The 21,709-nt window shown below is 33.3% G+C and overlaps 1 protein-coding gene and 1 long non-coding RNA gene across 4 annotated transcripts in view; both read left to right on the forward strand.

The window, feature by feature from the left end:
* LOC102586916 (histone-lysine N-methyltransferase 2C-like) overlaps positions 1–21,709 on the forward strand; it is a 123,914-nt gene that overhangs the window by 85,790 nt on the left and 16,415 nt on the right. The gene's annotated exons all lie outside the window — the stretch shown is intronic.
* Positions 7,398–13,221, forward strand: LOC102584916 (uncharacterized). 3 transcript variants are annotated; one of them, XR_367161.2, is made up of 6 exons: positions 7,398–7,497; positions 9,146–9,349; positions 9,475–9,602; positions 11,780–11,849; positions 11,929–12,036; positions 13,135–13,221. It is a non-coding gene; the product is annotated as an uncharacterized lncRNA (long non-coding RNA). The 3 variants fall into 3 exon arrangements; XR_367160.2 differs by having other exon boundaries at positions 11,934–12,036; XR_001473233.1 differs by having other exon boundaries at positions 9,259–9,349; positions 11,934–12,036.

A 21,709-nucleotide genomic window follows, 5' to 3' on the forward strand; every position in this document is an offset into this window, starting at 1 on the left:
AGATATATAATAATTTAGTATCATTTTACTAAGTTAGTTAGGAACAATACAAACCTCACCAATCCTGTAAATATACACTTGTTTAGTATCACTTAGTAAGTTAGTTAGGAACACGAAAAATATCAAATGATATCGATCCTGTAGATATATACTAAATTAGTATCATTTACTATGTTAGTTAGGAACACGAGAAACCTCAATGATACTCCTGTAGATATATACCTTTTTAGTATCACTTACTAATTTAGTTAGGAACACAAGAAACATCAAATGATACGAATCCTGTAGATATATACTATTTTAGTATCATTTACTAAGTTAGTTAGGAACACGAGAAACCTCAATGATATCAATCCTGTAGATATATACCTTTTTAGTATCACGTACTAATTTAGTTAGGAACATGAGAAACATCAAATGATACAAATCCAGTAGATATATACTTTCTCAGTATCATATACTAAGTTATGAACAATACAAACCTCAATGACATCAATCATGTAGATATATACCTTTTTGGTATCACTTACTAGTTTAGTTAGGAACACAAGAAACATTAAATGATACTAATCCTGTAGATATATTCCTGTTTAGTATCATTTACTAAGCTAGTTAAAAATAGTACAAACCTCAATGATACCAATGATGTAGATATATACTAATTTAGTATCATTTTACTAAGTTAGTTATGAACAATACAAACCTCAATGATACAGATCATGTAAATAGATACCTTTCTAGTATCATATACTAAGTTAGTTATAAATAACACAAACCTCAATGATACAAATCTTGTAGATATATACCTTTTTGGTATCACTTACTAATTTAGTTAGGAACACGAGAAACATCAAATGATACCACTCTTGTAGATATATACAATTTAAGTATCACTTACTAATTTATTTATGAACAAGAGAAACCTCAATGATACGAATTACATTTACTATTTTAGTATCACTTAATAAGTTAGCTAGGAACACGAGAAACATCAAATGATACAAATCATATAGGTATATTCAATTTTGGTAGCATTTACTAAGTTAGTTAGGAACAATAAAAACCTCAATGATACCAATCATGTAGATATATACCTTTTTAGTATCACTTACTAATTTAGTTAGGAACAAGAGAAACATCAAATGATACCAATTCTGTAGATATATACCTTTTTAGTATCACTTACTAATTTAGTTAGGAACACGAGAAACATCAAATGATACTAATCCTTTAGATATATACCGATCTTGTAGATATATATTTTTTTAGTATTATCTACTAATTTAGTTAGAAACACGAGAAACATCAAATGATACCAATCCTTTAGATATATACTAATTTAGTATCATTTTACTAAGTTAGTTATGAACAGTACAAACCTCAATGATACCATTTCGGTAGATATATACCTTTTTGGTATGACTTACTAATTTAGTTAGAAACACGAGAAACATCAAACGATACCAATCCTGTAGATATACACATGTTTAGTATCATTTACTAAGACCAAGATAATCCTCAATGATATCAGTCCTGTAAGTATTTACTATTTGAGTATTACTTACTAAGTTAGTTATGAACAACATTAGCGTCAAATGATATTAATCCTGTAGATATATTCAGTTTTAGTATCATTTACTAAGTTAGTTATGAACAATACAACCTCAATGATACCAATCTTGTAGATATATACATATTTAGTATCACTTAGTAAGTTAGTTAGGAACACGAGAAACATCAAATGATACCAATTATGTAGGTATTTACTATTTGAGTATCATTTTACTAAGTTAGTTATGAACAATACAACCTCAATGATACAGATCCTATAGATATATACCTTTTTAGTATCATTTACTAATTTAGTTGTGAACAATACAAACCTTAATGATATCAATCCCGTAGATATATACTAATTTAGTATCATTTACTAAGTTAGTTAAGAACAATACAAACCTCAATTATACCAATTTGGTAGATATATATCTTTTTAGTATCACTTAATAAGTTAGTTAGGAACACGAGAAACATCAAATGATACCAATTATGTAGGTATTTACTATTTGAGTATCATTTTACTAAGTTAGTTATGAACAATACAACCTCAATGATACCAATCTTGTAGATATATACATATTTAGTATCACTTAGTAAGTTAGTTAGGAACACGAGAAACATCAAATGATACCAATCTTGTAGATATATACCTGTTTAGTATCACTTACTAAATTAGTTATGAACACGAAAACCTCAATGATACCAATCCTGTAGATATATACGATTTTAGTATCACTTACAATAAAGACATACTATTGTAGTATCTCTTGATAAATTAGTTATGAACAAATAGCTTAATGATACCATCTAGTTGCGTACATTATTTTTGTTATAAACTATTTTGAAATATGGTTTAACTTTATGATCAATATCATCTAGTTGCCTCGTGAGTATCTTAATATAGTTATTCTAGCTGAATGAGTCTTATGTGAGAGCACTCAGTATAGGTAATACCAATAAAGTATATAGATACGTATTTAGTATCATTTAGTAATTTGTAAAATATGAAAAAAGATAACCTTCATGATACCAACATAGTATATAGATTCTATTTTAGTATCAGTTACTAATGAGTTGTATATGGAGAATAGAAAGTTAATGATGCTAACACTGTAAATATATACTTGTTTAGCATCATTGCGACTACTGACTACTGTGTGGAATAGAAATACTATTGATACGAACATAGTATATATATACCTTATTATTATCAGTCAAACAATGAGCACTTTGTGAACAATATAAACCTTGTTTTTTGAATTTGAACATTCCATCAACATTAGTAGCACTATATAACAAATATTTTGTAATGTCTATCTAAATCAATACAAACAGTACTGTTTCAATCCTTCTTTGGAATTCTTTTGCAAGTTCTTCGATTGTGTCCTTTATGTCCACATCATCCACATTTTACTTTTGTTGGAATATAGTATTTTTCAGATCCTCCTTTCCCTCTTTGTTTTCTAGGTCTTCCTGCAGGGATTTTGGCATTGGGTGGGAGCACCTTGCGTGATGATATATTATCTGGAAGTTGGCACATTATTTTGTCAGGTAGAGGATTAACTGGTGCCTCATATGAGAAGTTTCTAGTGTAGTAAGGAGAACAATATGTATATTTGTCAAGGTGAAATTTGCGCACCACTATCATGGCATGTCTACATGAAAATTCATTTATTTGGAACTTTCCACATGTACATGTCTTTACATGTAGTGAAACAGTGTATTTCACTTGACCATCTCTGACGGAATGAACAAAATGAGTAGAAGGTGTTACCTGTATTTATTCCAAAAAACAGAACTTTTTTTAACTCAAAACTGTAACAGTATACAAATACTATTTTGGTATCATTCGGTATTTGCTCATTTTCTCTAATTATTTATGAATGATACCAGAACAATATATCATATACTATTACAGTATCACTCAGTACTGTGCATTTCCTCCTGGATTGTGTTATTTTTTCTGAACAATACCACAACAGCATGCCATACACTATTATAGTATCATTCAGTAATTGCTTATTTTCCATTGGACATGTGTGGACATCATTGAAACTTGTTACTCAAAAGAATTTTGATTTTTGTATGCTTCTTGCCTTAAGAGACCATCGACATGTGTCTTCAACACAAATAACAGTATATCTGCATTCAACAAGTATGTGATTGAATAGTATTGTTTATATTTGTAAAATAAATAATACGTTAAAGACCTCAACAAACTAAGTTGAGGTCATTTCGCGCTGATTACTTTTGAATGATACCACCACAGTATACATATACTATTTTGGTATCATTCAATATTTTGCTCATTTTCTCTGATTATTTATGAATGATACCAAAACAGTATATCATATACTATTATGGTATTACTCGCGGTGAGCGTAGTAGCCCCTTAGCATGCTCATTGTACAAAAATCATAGATATTTTATTGGTTCATAAAAGTAAAGACTAAACTAATCAAAGATATCGAGGACAAAGATACATTGATAAGAATTTTAGCGGATCGATTGTATTACATCAGTTAATTCCTAAAACGAGTGAAAATTAAATGATGAAAAAGGGAGCGAGACGGGGAAGAAAGATATTTACCTTACCGTGCTGAATTTAACTTACTTTATCATATCATATTAAACATTTCTTTCTACTTTTATCATGCTCCATCGAGCATTCTTAAAATTTCTTGTGTTTTTTATACTTTTATTTTGTAATGTTTTACTTTAGTTTTCTCTTTTTAAAAATTTTAAATTAGTATCCATTCAATCACATATTACTATGAAAATCGTCAAGATTCTCTAAAAGTGTGTAAGAATAGAGTTACTAATATTATAATGCATATTCAGAAGATAAATAAATAACATCGTCAATTTTTTTAGTTCATATAGTTCAATTTACTAGGTTAGTCATAATTTGTAAAAAAGACAAATAACGATTAAATCAAATAAGTTTACTTTCCATCCCTCTAAAATAGAATTAAAAATATAAAAGAAATTTCATGAATTCTATAAATTAATATTTTTAAAAGGATGTTGACGATATTTAAGTTTCTTCATTCAATTACATCTAATTTATCTTTTTTTTTTAAATATATATATTTCTATCTCTATTTCAAGTTAAATATAATTCATCATTTTTTAAAAGAGTTGTTCAAGTTAGTATATGAAAAAGAGTTACGTTGAAACAACATGAATAATAGATTTAAAAATAATAAAAAATAAAAATAAAAAGAACGTGTCTAATAAATTTAAACAAGAACAAATTAAAAGAAGAAATGGAATAAAAGGAAAAAATAATGAAAAAGAAGAAAAAGGTCTAAGTCCAAAAGTTTCATTTTCCAAAGCATATTAAAAAGAGGGAAAAAATATGGGATTTGAACCCGTGACCTAGGGGCATATCTTGAACCACTTATCCACTGAGCCAAGCATGTCCTTTGTTTCAGGGGGTTCATTTCAATATATATATATATATATATATATGGAATAAAAGGAAAAAATAATGAAAAAGAAGAAAAAGGTCTAAGTCCAAAAGTTTCATTTTCCAAAGCATATTAAAAAGAGGGAAAAAATATGGGATTTGAACCCGTGACCTAGGGGCATATCTTGAACCACTTATCCACTGAGCCAAGCCTATACTCTATTTTTAGGATGTTCATTTTAATATATATTCCCATAAAATCAGAATTTGACGTAATATATATCGTGTAATTTTTTGACGAGGGGGTTTGGGTGAACCCCCTAGGGTCCACCTAGGTCCGCCCCTGCCTGGACTGTGTTATTATTTCTGAACAACAACATGCCAAATACTATTTTGGTATCATTCAATAATTGCGCATTTTCAACTGATTATTTTTGAATGATACCAGAAGAGTATGCCATATACTATTATGGTATCACTGATTAACTATCCATTTCCTCGTGGACTGTGTTATTAGTTTTGAATGATACCACAATAGCATGACATACACTATTATGGTGTCATTCAGTAATTGCTCATTTTGCACTGATTATTTCTGAATGATACCAGAAGAGTATGACATATACTATTATGGTATCACTTAGTAATTGTCCATTTTCCTCCTGGATTGTGTTATTATTTTCTGAATGATTCCACAACACCATGTCATATACTATTATGGTATCATTCAGTAATTTGTTCAGTAAAATTATTTTTTGAATGATACCAGAACAGTATGTCATACATTATTATCGTATCATTTAGTATTTCTGCAGTTTCCCCTAATCGTTTGATAAATTTACTAAAAACAACATGTCATTTTAAACATTATATATAGGGATTTGTACATATTTTTGCAAGATCTCGGGGTTTTATACTGAAAACCTTCCTGAACTAAATGTCGCCTTACAACTTGAGCTAGAGTGATTTTGTTTTTGTAGATGTGATAAACTTAGATTGATTGTTTTGATATATCTGTGGTTATCTCTGTTGAAGTCATATCCTCAGCAACATCATTAGCAGGAAGATTAATTTCAAAGAATGTATTTTTTTCATAAATTAGTAACTCTGTATTTTGTTGAGATATTTCTGGAGAATCGGTCATTTTTTTCATTGCAGTGTTGTTGTAGGCAATGACCAACGGATAAGAAGTAATATCTGCATTCTTCTTCTTCTTCAAGTCGATGTACATTTTCACTCACATATCGTTCAATATTTTCAATTGCGGAAATCCTTGCGCAATTGAATAGCTGATGTCAATACTTCTAGAAATATTAATTTTGAGATGATTGGAAATTTGTGTGATGAAAGCTTCAAAATTTGTAGGTGTTTCTACAAGCAGTGCATCAATATCAAAGTTGATGTAATTTTACTCTGAATTACAAATTTCGTTATGCTGCAAAAGGATCGGTATTTGCTCCATTGATGGATAGAACGAACTTCAACGTTGATCTGATCTGGAAGAAGAAGAATTGTGTATGAAGGAAGAAGGAGAACTTGGGAAAAAAAGCAGAATCGTGAATGAAAAAATAAAGAGGAGTAGGGAAGAACAAAGAACTGATTGGAAGTTGATCGTTAGGGCTTTTTAAATCAATTATGCAAATTGACTGGAAATGGATATAGAATGTAATTATTTTAGGGTATGAAAGTAATAGGGTATATGATTGTAACTATTTTACTCCTAAGGGCTATTTCCTTAGTTTTCCCTAAATTATCCATATCCTATACTTGATAAAAGATATTATTATAGAATAGCAAAACTTTTCTACCCTAGTTCTCTGGGATTTCGAGGCAAAATTCAATATGAACTTCTCTAGTTCTTTGGGTAGTTATAATTCAATTGTCCCGTAATATATGTTATATTTTACTTTTTGAGAGTCAAATTATTTGAATATTGAACACTATTTCGAGATATATTATTTCATCATAATAATATTAAATAATTACAATTTATAATATTACTATTTACTAGACAAATTCTCGAATATAAATGACTATTCACGTAATTTATTTCAAAATATGATGAAGATTTTTTCCCGAGATATCATTAATGACACTTTTACCACTAATATCAATGAAAAATTATAAGGGAATCATAAATAGATTTAAAATTTTATAATCTAATCAAAATATTTTGTTTAAAAATAACTATCTTGAGGTGATCATACCTAACATTCAGATTATTCAACAACATAAAAGCTATCTTTAGTAATAAAATATTTTATTTTCAAACCTTATCAAGATGATAACAGAAAATATTTATCTTTATTTTGACTAGATCTCAATTTAATACTTTATTAGTATTTTTGATGATGTCTACCATATTAATCATTTCAATTTTAAAAGAAATGAAGACAAACAGTTTTTTTTATTTTTTATTATGTATTATATATTATATAGAGAGAGAGACTCTTTTATTCGGTTTGTCTTCTCCAACTGCCACTGGATTCACGTCAGAAGTAGCTGCAGCATCATCTCTCTGTTTCCATGTAAAACCCTAAATCCTATTTTCCTCTTTGTACATATACTGGGTCTTATATTTTTCATTATTCTTAGTTATTAGAATTGTTTTGTGCTTTTCCTTTTTGTCTTATTTATATATTTTAGTTTTTCTTGTTTGAGTTTCCTAATTTCTGTTTATTCTGGTTCTTTTTTTAACCCCATGATTAATTAATTTTCCGGTTCGCAATCAATTCCTGTTAGAAGAGAAGAGCTAAACGTGGGAAGGAAGTATTCAAGTGTAGGAATTGGGTGGTTCTGAAATTTTGGATATTTGGAATATGATTAAGATATTAAGCAATGGAAAAAATAGGAGAAGTTATTTAAGAGCTATTTTATTTTGGTGGAAGCTGGAAAGGGTAGATTATATGGAGAAAACTTAAAAAGATTGAATTTTTATGGGTTCTTTTTCTCTTTTTCTAGCAATTCGTGTTTCTGTTTATTTTGGTCTTTTTTTTTAACCTCGAAAACCCCATAATTAATACACTTCCCTGTTCGCACTTTTTTTTGGGTCAATTCCTGTTAGAAGGGAAGAGCTAAACGTGGGAATTGGGTGGCTCTGAGATTTTGGATATCCGGAATATGATTAAGATATTAAGCAATGAAAAAAATAGGAGAAGTTGTTTAAGAGCTATTATATGGAGAAAACTTAGAAAGATTGAATTTTTATGGGTTCTTTTTTCACTTTTTCTAGCAATATGTGAACTATCCCATCTCCTTTGACATTATCTAAATGAGGATGAATTGTAGAACATTTAATGTTCAAATTTAAACTTGGATTTGATTTAAATATTATGTTATCTACACTATCTTATTATACCATATTTGAATATTCTCATATCTACACTATTTAATTATGTACCATAATTAACGAACTCCATATCCAGTTGAATGATGTCACTTTAAACGGATAACTAGTATATGGTTAGTGGAATATTGTGAAACATTTTGTGATGGTTAAAATAGAAAGAATGTCAATAATTTGCTTATAAACAATAGTTTATTATCATAGAGGATTCAAACTGCTAACCTTGACAAGCTTAGGGTTGAGATGTAGTTCCTTGTTGATTGATGATAATATTTGATTAGCTAAAGCAGCACCAGGTGCGTCCTGGTTATCAAGAAGGCTATAAATGATCTAATCTCTCTTGTATCTGTAACCGAGCCAAGGAAATCCATCATAGCATCTATATCAATTAGTTTTTTCAGATTGCCTAATGAGTTTAAACATTTCTGTATTTTTAACAGTGAAGTGCATCATTCTTCCTTCTAAGCGTATAGAGCTTTTTTCTTACCCACAAGATAAATGCTGGAATTGAAATACAAATGTTTTTCATTTGTCTTTGTAGCTTCTCTTCTTTCTAACTTGTGAGGGTGGATTTTCCAGTCTTCTAGGCAATACCTACAGCAACTGTAAAATTATTAAAAATGTTCAGTTAGTTGAGCCAGTATATCAACTTTCTAGTTCCTGACAGTTTGTCCTTCAGCTAATGATCCAAGTATTTCTTTTGGCTTATATTGAGCTAGGTGGCTTTAGGTCTTTATTTGTTCGGTTAATTATTGTAAATGTTTCAAAGTGCCTCTGTGGGGTATATAGCATGTCCTCTTGTGTGATGCCAATTCCTATCCAATGGGTAGGTTCATAAAAGAGCAGCCTACGCTGGGCTTCGAGGGAAGAAGAAATCTACGGGACATTGTTTGATTGCTTCTATAACTCCTTTTCATTCTGTTATCCTGAAAACCCGTGGCAGATTGTCATCGAACTTCTTTTATGGAAGTTCAAGCAAGACATTGTGTGCTTATCATCAAAACTCCACTCTACTATCCTCCTCCTTGGTTCAGGTGCGCACATATATTCAAGTCTAATTTTCTCTCTTTACAAAGTTAATAAGCTCCATATTATTTTTTTACTTAAAAGAATAATAAAAAATGCTCCCTAATATTTATAAGCCTTTGTATTTAAACAGTGTTTCTCCCATGATGAAATGGACTGATAACCATTACAGAACTTTGGCCCGTCTCATCTCAAAGAAGACGTGGCTCTACACAGAAATGCTTGCTGCCGAAACAATTTTCTTACCAGTTTGGCAATTTGGTAAAGTTCTGCTGCATGGAATAAGATTCTAGTGCTTTTCTACCCAACTATAAAGTACCTTTTTGTTTCTTACTGATAAGTAGAGCTTAGCAAAAAGAAGAGAATCATGCAAGTTAATCCTTTGTTCTTATTCTAGACAAAAAGAAATGAACATTTACTGGGCTATATAGTATGTAAAGGCTCACAATTACAGAAGATTCAAACTCGCCTATGATAAATTAAATGAACTGTACCGGTTAATTTTTTCACTGAATGTGCGTAAATCAAAATATCCTATGATTTTATTTTTCCCATTTGTTTCAAGTCATGCGATGGCAAGTGTTACTTTCTTTAATGTTGATCCTCTTGCTGCCAGCCCCAATTTTCATGATAAAAGGAAATAGTGGATGTATGTCTCTGTGGTTATATGCCTACTTTCTACATGATCTAAACTGACCTTCTACAAAGAGAAGCTTACAGTTAACACTTCTATAGATGGCACCTGACACTTGAATTTGATATTCTAAATCGATGAATCATACTGTTTTTATATCAATTACTATAGACTCTTTGGGTTGTCTTTCAAGGGTCGAGTTAACCAAATTGGTTGGTTATTTTCATTTTCCTAAACTAAGACCCTTGTCCCAGTTAGATGGTTTCCTAGAAAAGGAATATTTATTCCGCTGGTGTAAAATACTTGGCAAAGAAGGGGACCTAGATGATGTATTATTGTAACCTGGGTAGATCTACAAAAGGATCTGCACCCAATGGTGTGACCTAGTGGTCAAAGAAGCGGTTGAGAACCCTGAGGTATCATATTCAAAACTTAGTGAAGACAAGAAAAATTAGGTGATCCTTCCCATCTGTTCTAGCCTTGGTGGATAGAGTTACCTGTTGCTGGTGAGAGGTGGCAGGTATCCCGTTGAATTAGTCGAGGTCCGCGAAAGCTGGTACGAACACCACGGTCACCAAAAAATAAGAAGAAAAAAAATTCTCCAAAAGGAACTTTCTTGTACTGACATGTTATTGTGCTTGCAACTTGGACCTTTAAGAGAAGCTTGTCACTGACTAATGCTTGTGTGGTTCTATTGTGCAGTGAGTCTGATATTTATGTGATTTTTCTAATATACCGGGATAGATTCTAGGCATATAGCCTTGAGCAACATCCTAAAGTGCTTCAAATTAGGGAAAATAATTTTTTTTTTGATAAGATAAGTGGTATTAATAACAGCATCAGGAAGATGCAAAATTTACCAGATATGGCATTTGAGCTTACAAAAAAATCTCTGGCTAACTATACAAACTATCTAAGCCAGAGCTAATGAGTTAGTAAAATCCTGAAGTTGTTCTGCATTAACAGCAGGATACAAGTTGGTCCAACTAAACAAATTTTCAGTGCACCTAGTCTTCAAACTGCCTAAAGCAGTTGACTCTTCATCAAAACATCTCTTGTTCCTCTCTAACCAAATACACCAAAAAATACAAGCAGATATCATAATCCAGATCTTATTGATGGCTTTGTCAACTTTCCATAGACTCCAACTCTCATATGCATCCTTAACAGTGAGGGGTCTATCCAGGTAAAAAAAACCTACCTTAGGTGGTAGCTTGGTCCTCCAAATGAGTTTCCAGGGCCAGTTAGCTATCACGGGGTTTCTAGAGCACAACTGTTGATACCCTTCCTTTACTGTATAAACTCCTTTCTGGTGTCCCCATTTGAGCTTATCAGCTGCCTGGAGATTAATGTGACAATGTTGTAGTCTAGCAAAAAGGTCTACCAGATCATTCACTTCCCAATCATGCATATTCCTTCTAAATCTCAGATCCCAATTGATCCCTTCTCTATTAGCAGCAATAACAGAATTGGGATCTTGAGCAATTCTAAACAGATCTGGGAAATCCTCCTGAAGAGTGGTATTTCCAAGCCATTTTGTCTGTCCAAAATTTTAGGAGTAAACCATTGCCCAATTCAAAGTAAGCGTTCTGATCAAATGTATCCCACAACATCCTAATACTCTTCCACAATCCCACTCCGTAAGGAAGTGTAGTAATATTTAAGCATCATTGAAAATAATTTGTAGATCTTGGCCAAATCGACACAACTAATTTTAAGTTCATTCTGCTTTTCCTATCTAAAATATACATTTCTAGCTTTTATTCAGACCCAAAACTGATACTTTTTCTCTATTATATAACAGTTGTGGATGTCCTAGCCCCAGAGTAGCTTGACATGGGTGTTTTGGTGTGTGCCTCATGCTTGATCCAAAGGTTCATATTTGTTTGCTTGATAAATTAAATAAATTATTTATCTGTATACTTGCTCTGATATATGCACAACTTCTACAAGGAAAGTTTGTTGCTGAGGCAATGTGCGTAATCGCTGCAAATATAAATGTTCCCATGAGTGTCAAATGCAGAATTGGACTTGATGATCATGATTCATACTATGAACTATGTAAGCTATTCAAACTTTCCCTTCCTCACTGGAAATGAGCATCAAAATTCAATTCTTCAATGATCAATCTCTTGATTTTTACTTGTTCCTTTCTTTTATCCTGTAAGTTACAGCTCCATTTTTATGTCCTGGCCTTGCTTCAAGAAAATCAACAAAAAATGGAGCTCTAGTTTCTTTATAATATATTTCCAAGCAGGACTTTGCTGACATTGTTACTGCTTGGACTTTGAAGTAGATCTTAGACAGCTGACAATAACTCGTAACTATGAAATAGAAACAAATTCATGACCACTTAACTCAGAGCAGAAGCCATATCCCAAAAAACCCAAAAATTGGTGGGAACTTGAAAATATTTAAAAATCAGATTTTCTAAATCTGATCAAATTTTATGGTCAAAATAAATTTTGAAAATCTACTCACAATGACCATATGTATTTTTCTGAAAGTTTATCTTCTCTTATTAAATGTTTTTCCTTTTTTGGATTTTTGACCTTTTTACACTACTATACAAACAATCATGGATTCTATCAACATTTTGAAAACTTCAATGGGCCAAATGTAAATCTTGCCTCACCTTATAAACAAACTTGTGTAACCCCAAACACCCACACAAACCACAATCAAAAGTCACGCCCCCTCCACTTCCTCTCTTTCTCTCTCTTTTCCCCCAAAGGGCTTTTCCCAATTTGAACTCTTCAAAAGTTGCTCATACACCAAAATCTTTATCTCGTGTATGGCGTTTCACACAGCTTGCCCATTTACCTGGTACTACATTCTTTTATTTTTGTATTATTTGTTTATAATTTTGTTTATTTTCTCTCTTTCTCTTTTTATTATCTACTCTCTCTTATCTAGGCCAAGGATGCCAAATGGGTTTCATTGTTCTATGGTTTCAAGTTGTTTACTGGGGTTATTCTTATAAACCATCCAGCGTTTTTGGGTGTGGGGTTTGGCTATTTTTTGGTAGCTGGAGGATCTGCTATCTCTCTCTCTCTCTCTCTTTATGGATGGATGCGAAATCGGTTTCTTGGTTTTGTGTTTTGTTGTTTGCTTTGGAATTTCTGACCCAGTTGAGTGTTTTTGCGTTTGTTGGTGCAGTCGAAAGATCTGCTTCTGCCCAGAGGGGTTCCCAAAGGGTAAAAATGAGTTCTTGGATGTGACTAAATTTGAGGAGTTTCTCAAGGACCCATGGGGTCTTAAGGCCAAACAACCTGCTACATGTCAGGTTAAGGTGCCCAAGCTTCGCGTTGCGTCACCCCCACAGGTGCCTGTAGGTGATGGGGGTGGCAGCAGCGGCGGGGATGGTGAGGAGGCAGCTTCTATTGCTTCAGCTCAGACTAAGCGTGCTGCTTTGCAGAAGAAAGCTGCTGCTGCATCTAATGTGGCTGAGGATTTCGCTAGAGGATTTCAGTCTGGAGATGTGGAGGTTAGGAACTGCAGTTTTAAATTATTACACGAAAGTATTCAATTTTTTTATTTACAAATAAATATCTGCCCTCAGGGCTCCATGAAAGATGTCGGTGGAGAAGAGCAAGGTCTATCAAATGTCAAAGTGATGTGTAGGCTATGCTTTTCCTGTGAAAATGAAGGAGGTGAAAGAGCAAGGAAAATGATGTCATGCAATTGTTGTGGGAAGAAGTGTCACCTAAGCTGCCTGAAAACTTGGGGTCAACATAGAGGTACTCTTATGGGCCACAAGATTTGTCAGTTTTTAGTGTTATGCTTTTGCTAATATGCCCCTTCCTACAGATCTCTTCCATTGGAGTTCATGGACATGTCCCTCTTGCCGGCTTTGTGAGGTAAACATTTTGATTCTTTTCAATAAAATAATGAAACATAGTTGGTTTTGCTTTTTAATAACTTCCCATAATGTGGCAATTCTACCATGAGTTGTTTTTTTTTCTTTTTTTGTGAATAAGGTCAAAGCTAATTCGACAAAACATTGACTTTTATTACCTAACAAAACGGAAAAAATAAATTTATATGAGATATCAACTGATGTCCTAATTTTCTTTGCTAGCCATATGCAACAACCTGAGGTTTTCATATTTACGCATTTTAGGTTCTAACCTGTTGCCTAGCCCTATGAGAGGTCACTCATGTCAGTTTTGACACACAAATCTTGGGTAAGGTACATTGATTGAAAATAAAAGATCCTGACTTGGGTCGGTGTCTTAACTATAGAAAGAGGTTTTTTCAACTTCTCTATGTGTCTGCATGGACAGTCAATTCAGAAACAAAGATATTGCTTTTTAGTCAATGCTTTTAAATGGATCCCTCCGTATGTGTATGGTGTATGACAGTCAATGGAGATGGCAAAACAGGTGGAATTTGACCCATGGCCCCACTTATATGCAAACCCATTAGTCACTAATCATACACTTGCCATATCAACTACCTTTTGTCCTGTAAGAAACAGGGAAGACTACTTTCCTCTGGATCAAGTGGACCCAACTCTAGTATCCACCATGTCAAAGCCAAATAAGCTGCAAGCAATAATAGCTTATAATGATAAACCCACGTTGAAACCTCAATCCCTGGTTGTACGAAGCTATTTAATGAACGCAAGTGTTTTCTTGGCTTGGTAACAGAGTTACCTGGTAAGTGTGCTGGTGGAAGGTACCTAGTGAAATAGTTGAAGTGCTCACAAGTTGGTTAAGGCGCCACAGTTATTTAAAAAGAAGTTATTTAATGTTAAATAAGTCACTATAGTTCCATCACTTCCATGTTTTTCTTTTTATGGTGTAAAGTTTGTCATGTTCAGTTTGCAATGTGTTACTGAATCAGATTACATTTTCTTCTTGGTTTTTGTTTCCCTCTCTGTTTTTTTTTTATAACCGAGAAATCCATATGTGACCCGTCCTTTGGACCAATCACAACCTTCTAAACTCGGTGGATAATGAACCCGCCCCTCTACCCTTCTCCACCTAAATACTGGGCTTCGCTTTGCATGGTATGGGGCTTGAACCTGCGACCTAAGCCACAAATCCTCCACCTTTTGCCACTCGAGCTAGGCCTTCAGGGCATTTTCCTCTCTCTCTGTTTCTCCAGCTTGCTTTTTCAGTCATTTGTGCTTTTGTCCTAGTGTTCTTTGGTGACTTCAATTTTATTTTTTTGTTTGAGGAAGACTTTGATTATAGTTTTTGTTTCACATTAAACCTTCACATTGTTTGGAATGAGATAGTTGAATCCGTCTAACCAATGGTTAACCAAGCCAAATCAAACAAAGGTTTATAACCAACTAACTGTTAACCTTTATCCCTTCCTTTGTTACTCCCTCCGTGGCACCACGAGACTTGCTTCTAGGTTTTACTGTGGAGGTTTCTTGGGGGCATAGAAAAATAGCCTTGTAGGTTGGAATATTGGTAGGATTTGAGCAGTACGTTAAAAATGAAAATTGCAAATAAGCAATAAGGTCTTCAAAGCTTTAATCAAAAGCAATAAGCAGCGTTCGATTCATCAGACATATGAAATCGCCTAAATATATGAATTTTGTACTTATAAGATCAAGTAGCGATTAACATTATTATTTTTAGTACCTGTTATACAATAATGACAATTTGTAGATTCTATACCTAAAATGAAATAGAATGAAAATAAGTTTAAACAAGGTCACAGAATAATGATGGTCAATAGCAACATTGGTTTTAGATTCTCAATAAATTGACTATAAAAGTAATTAGTTTGCAGCATTTAATTTCATATTAAATTGTTTTAGTAACTATACATAGAGTTGAAAGAGAAGCAAAAAGAAGCTCAAACTCAGCAGTAGTTTAAGATGGGGACTTGCATACAAAGAAAGTGTCATCTTTGAAGAAGAAAAAGAAAAAGAAATTTTAAGGAAACACAGAATCCTAGCCTTACTACGTAGAAAAGTCAATCCATTGATTATTTCGATGTTTGGAAGTGGGGTTTGGAAATAATGGAATGTTCTCTGTGAAGTCTTTTTATGAGAAACTATTGGTTATGGAGGAGATGACTTTTCCATGTTATGCAATATGGATCTCAAGGGTGCCCAGGAAGGTGTGCGTTGTCTTTCATTAGTTGGTGTTACATGTGTAAGGAGGCAGGTGAGGATGTGGATCATCTTTTCTTACATTGCAAGCTAACCATGAGGCTATGGTGGGATATGTTGGGTGGTTGAGCACTCCGTGAGCATTGCCAAAAACTGTGAAAGATTTGATGTTCAGTTGGAAGAGCACAGAAGGAAAAGAAGACGAAGGGCTTAGAACGTGGTTCCACTTGCTTTAATGTGGGTAGTCTTGAGAGAGAGAGAGAGAGATGAGAGATCTTTTGAAGGTGTAGAGTCGAGTTTCTCTCCATTAAGGAGTAGTCTCAGTTCCCTTATTTTCTTTTGGTGTGAACAGAAAGTCCCTTGTTTTGACTCCCTCCGTCCCATTTTTTTATGAATTAGTTTGACTCGACATAGAGTTAAAGAAAGAAAGGAAGACTTTTAAAATTTGTGGTCTAAAATAAGTGATAGATATTTGTGTCGCTGTAAATCATTTCATTAAGGGTAAAATGAGCATTTTAATGTGAAATTGTTACTTGATGTAGAAATGTGTCATTCTTTTTGGGTCCGATTTAAAAGGAAAGTAAATTATATAAGCTGGGACGGAGGGAGTAAATGAGAGGGTGGAGTTTGTAAAGAATCATATCCTTTTGTAGAATATCTTTTGATATATTCCTTGTATACGGATAACTTAGCCAGGTTTATGAATGAAAATACATTTACTTGATTAAAAAAATACAGAAAAACAATAGCAAAAGTAGAAGCGTTAAAAACTTGAAATAAAAAGAAAAATTAATTGTAGAGAGGAGTACTAGTACCCATATATCCAAAAATAATAAAAACCTACCCTTTTTACTCCCTTTTCCCTATCTTTTCCGTATTTTGAAGTTTTCAAATACATTTTCCGTGCTTCGTTGAAAAATATTTCTGTCTCACCTTGTCTGTGCCAAGTTTTCCCAAAGCGTGCACATCACAGGTGCAGCAATAACCCCTAACTTGGCATCACTAGCTTGCATCAAAACTGGATTTGGGGATGTGAAAGGTTTTTGACATATTGAAGGAAGAAGTGGTAGAAGGTGCCGGAAGGATGGTGCTCATGGAATTGTTAATTTTATTGTCTGAGTGACTGCAAGGACTGGATTGGCTTATATCACACAAATTGAAGGTGTTGCTGCATGTGTTGCATGGGCAGGAAATGAGTTTATTGGTTGGGTATAGTGGTATTTTATCAGGATGTGGGAAATTTTTGTGATGGTTTGGAGGGAAAGGGTGGTAGAGGCTGGAAGATGACAATATCAGTAAATAAGGACTAGATTTGCTCTCACAAAGACTGGAGTTTATGTGCTGATGAGATATACACAAGGATGAATGGAGTTTAACCTATTGTCTTTCTTTTCTATTTGAGTGGCTCATGGTCAGGGATGTCACTGATAATGGCTTTTTATATGCTCCTGTTAATTGCTAGGTAGGCTGCTAATCTATTTGAGGCAGCATCACATGAAGCGCAGTTTCTACTCAAATATTGATTATCAAACATATTAGTTTGAAAAGATCTCTTCAAGTATGAAATATCTCTAAAAAAACTATTGGAAGTGTCCCTATCGAGTAGGATTATACATGAAACTATTTTGGCCGCTTTTTGTTTGTTTTAATCTTTTGTATAAAGCAACTCTTCTGTTTGATAATTGGACATGCATTCTGCATCATACACTAGTGATTAATGCATTTTTAGCTATTTGATGTCTATGTTATTGTTCAACTCATGTTCTTATGCTTACTATATTGTTCATATATACTTACTGTATGTATGCTCCTTTTTTGGTGTAGGGCTGTCAAACAACTGGAGATCCAAACAAGTTCATGTATTGCAAAAGGTGCGATGCAGCTTATCACTGTCACTGTATGCAGCCTCCACACAAGGTGGATTATCGTGTCTTACTCTTCCAGTTCTGTATAATGATAAAAGTCGATTGTACTTAGTTGTTTTTGGGATGTGCAGAACGTTAGCAGTGGGCCTTATTTGTGCCCCAAACACACAAAGTGTCACAGCTGTTGTTCTAGTATTCCAGGAAACGGACTGAGCGTGAGGTATGTAGTATGGGGCCATGTGCAGCTAGTGGACATTCTCTTGGATTCACGTTTTGCTGGAAATGTTAATTGAACAGTCTAATTAACTCCATTTTAGTTAAACTGCTTATTCATGTACTTCTCTATGTCATTTTTTCTGTATCTTCACAGAGGAGCATCATGTAGGAGTTCCATTTATGTTATATATTGTGATAAGGGCTATGAAAGCAATTTAAATCAGTTCTCTAGTTTTGGGCTTGCCCGTAGCACATTTAATATTCCGCACTAATATCTTATAGAGATTTTAAAATACAAATATTGCAATAGTAGCGTCAGATAATGTTGTGTGCTGCATGTGATATATGAAAATCATTTAAGGCATTGCATATCCTATGAAAATCATTTAAGGCATTGCATATCCTATGAAAATCATTTAAGGCATTGCATATCCTATGAAAATCATTCAAGGCATTGTATATCCTATTGCCTCTGAACTATTGATATCTTGATCTATGGCAGGTGGTTTCTAGGATACACTTGTTGTGATGCTTGTGGAAGATTATTTATGAAGAGAAAGTACTGTCAAGTTTGTTTGAAGGTAGATATTTTGGCAGTTATTATTATTTGAGCTTTTCTTTGTTTAATCTTACAATGAGTTCTTTTTACCATGGTGGTTTATCAATGTGAAGTTGCTAATTTGTCGGCTATGATTACTGGATGCCTTGGCTTTCATTGCCTTTCCAAAACAACTGAGTGTTTTTCTTTCCATAGATCTATGGGAAATGCAATTAATTGTTTTTTATAATGTAGGTTTATCGAGATTCTGAAACAACACCTATGGTTTGCTGTGACATTTGTGAGCGCTGGGTGCACAGCCAATGTGATGGCATCAGGTTTACCTTATATATTGCTTTTAAGATTATTAATTTATTGGTTTTGCTTTGGCACCTTTCTTATGAAGTGCAATTTTATTTCTTAACACCGAGCTGATGTGGATGTGCATTAGGTTAGACTTTTCTGTTCTGGAATTAAATATCCGAAATTTATTATTGACAGCTTCCTATACCTTTTGTGGTGTTCTTGCAGCAGATTTTGCTATGTTAAAATGTGGAAAGTGTTACCAAGAATAGTGTCATCATTCTCCTTCTCCTTTGATTGTTTCATTGAATAATTGAATGGTATTTTTGGGATTGCTGTTTATGCTTCATTAAGCATTATTAAGAGTTTTAATGTAAATTTTCTAGAGGTAAGAAAGCTCTGCAGTCTCGGGCTTCTACTGGTTGTAACCCAGAATAGATGACATAGCATATACGAGAATGACAATTCTTTTGTGTATTGATTTATTGACATTGGTATGTTGATGTGATTGTATGAATGATTTTGCTTCACGGACTAAGCTAAAACAGCATGAATGAATGAAAAAGGAAAAAGAAAATTACTGTTGGGTGGTTTTTGTAATTTTCTGCAACGATAGTGGAAAAATATGGCCAATTTTGGGGAATGCATTTGACTATCATATTATATGTGACCATCATCAATGGGTAAAAATCAAATTCTTTGAAGATGATAAGGAAAAAACTCATGATGTCTAAAAAGCTGTTTGGCACATTTTTTTTGGTGGATACAAAACTTTTCCAAGGAAGTAAAGGGAACTTCCAGCTATTTAAATATTAAACGTGAAAAGTTCCCTTTAACCTGTGTTTTGGATGCTGAAAGGAGACAAGGGTCTGCCTTGTCAATTGAGACGCCAATTAATATCAAAAACTCTTTCCTAAAAAAAACCAAAAACTTAAAATATTTAATTGCATATATACATATCTAAAATCTCAACAGCAATAACATATTAACAAAAATTTCAATTCAAAAACTAATAGTAGATACTAAAAGATTAGAACTTGAATGACTCAATAATTCACAAGACAATTGACAAGAAATACTAGAACTACAAAAACAATAGAGACTGCACATTGTTGAGTGCTAACAGAGATAAAAAAAAAAACAAAGCATGAAAGAAGAAGAGAAGAAGAAGAGAAAAAGAAGAAAAAGTGTTGGAAACGTACCTACTGAGGTCACGAAGCAGAGGATTGAAGGAGAAAGAAGAAGAGATATGTTGATGGTCGCGACTACGATGAACTGGAGAGAAAAAAGGGAGAAGAGAGTCGTGTTTGTCCAAAACATCAAATAAACCCTAATATTGCCTTTTAATTATTAAATTAAGCATGTTTTTTTTTTTAAAAAGGTGACACCTTTGTCACCAGGCGACTCGCCGTTTGTTTTCTTTTTGATATCACCCCGCCTCGCTAGTAATAGGCAACAAGGCCTTGCCTCACCTCTTGCCTAAGGCGATAAGGCACTCGCCTTTCACAACCCTACCTTCAAATATTTAGGATGTGTACCTTTTTGAATTGTATCAAGGGGGAAGTTTGATCTATTAAAGAGGTACCTAGCATTTCATCAATATGAAAGAGGGAAGCTTCAACGTTGTACCTATACAATTAAGGTCTTCCGATGGATAAGCTTCAGTGGACAAGGTAGGCGGCTAATCGGAATTCATTTTCAGAGCTAAGTCTCAAGGAGGCAGGTTGGACCTAGTACGAGAGGAATCGTTGATTGACACAATTGGTCATCGCGCTTTGGTAAAAAGCAAGTGGTGCGAAGCCACCATGTTATGACTGAATGTCTTTACCTTTCAACTATTTAGGATGTGTCCTATTTTGGTAGGAAAAAGATAGAACTACTTCACATATATGGCAATTGAATTCATTAAAAGGATTAATGGTTTGCAAGGAAAATTGTTATTCCTTGGTGGTTACGAGCCTTTCAAGATTTTGATTAACTAATGACAGATCATTTCAAACGAGGACATACAATCGACATTTATGAACATTGCCTAGCATAATTTGTTGATAATTGTGGAGGAACCAAGACTTGCAAATCTTAAGTTAAATAGAACTTCCTCTGTTTCAATTTATGTGGCACACTTACCTTTTCAGTTTTTTCCTTAAAAGCATGTCACGTTTTTATAATTGGAAATAATTTAACTTTAAGACTTTCCCTTTTACCCTTAATGAAATGATTTATAGCCACAAATTTCAAGTCTTCCTTTCTTTCTTAAAATTTGTGTCAAGTTTAACGATGCCACATAAATTGAAATGGATGTAGTAATAATGTTGAGGATAGAGGGAGTAATTGTTTGTAGAGAAAAGTTGTAAGTGATCTCACGTGGTTGTCCAAAAAGTTATTTACACACATTAACTTTACGGGTGATCGAATACTCCCAACTCTTGCTTGAAGTGTAACTAATACCCTGAAAAGGTTTCATGTGATATGCCAAAGATAGCTAAGTTGCTCAGGCTCGAGTGCGGATCCTCTCTAAATTTTAAGAATCGGGGATACAGATCAGTCTATGAATACAGGTCGGGGATTCGACTAAAAATAATTCAAATGTCTAAAAATAGAGATATAAAACCTTAATTATGAGATATGATGTGGATAACTTGAGGAGAAAATTATTGACTAATAGGAGAATCATGGAAGAATATAAAAGAAAAGGCAGTGACCATAGAAATTTATATATATATATATATATATATA

The sequence above is a fragment of the Solanum tuberosum genome, unplaced genomic scaffold (assembly GCF_000226075.1).
Source record: "Solanum tuberosum cultivar DM 1-3 516 R44 unplaced genomic scaffold, SolTub_3.0 scf00068, whole genome shotgun sequence".
Classification (NCBI taxonomy): Eukaryota; Viridiplantae; Streptophyta; class Magnoliopsida; order Solanales; family Solanaceae; genus Solanum; species Solanum tuberosum.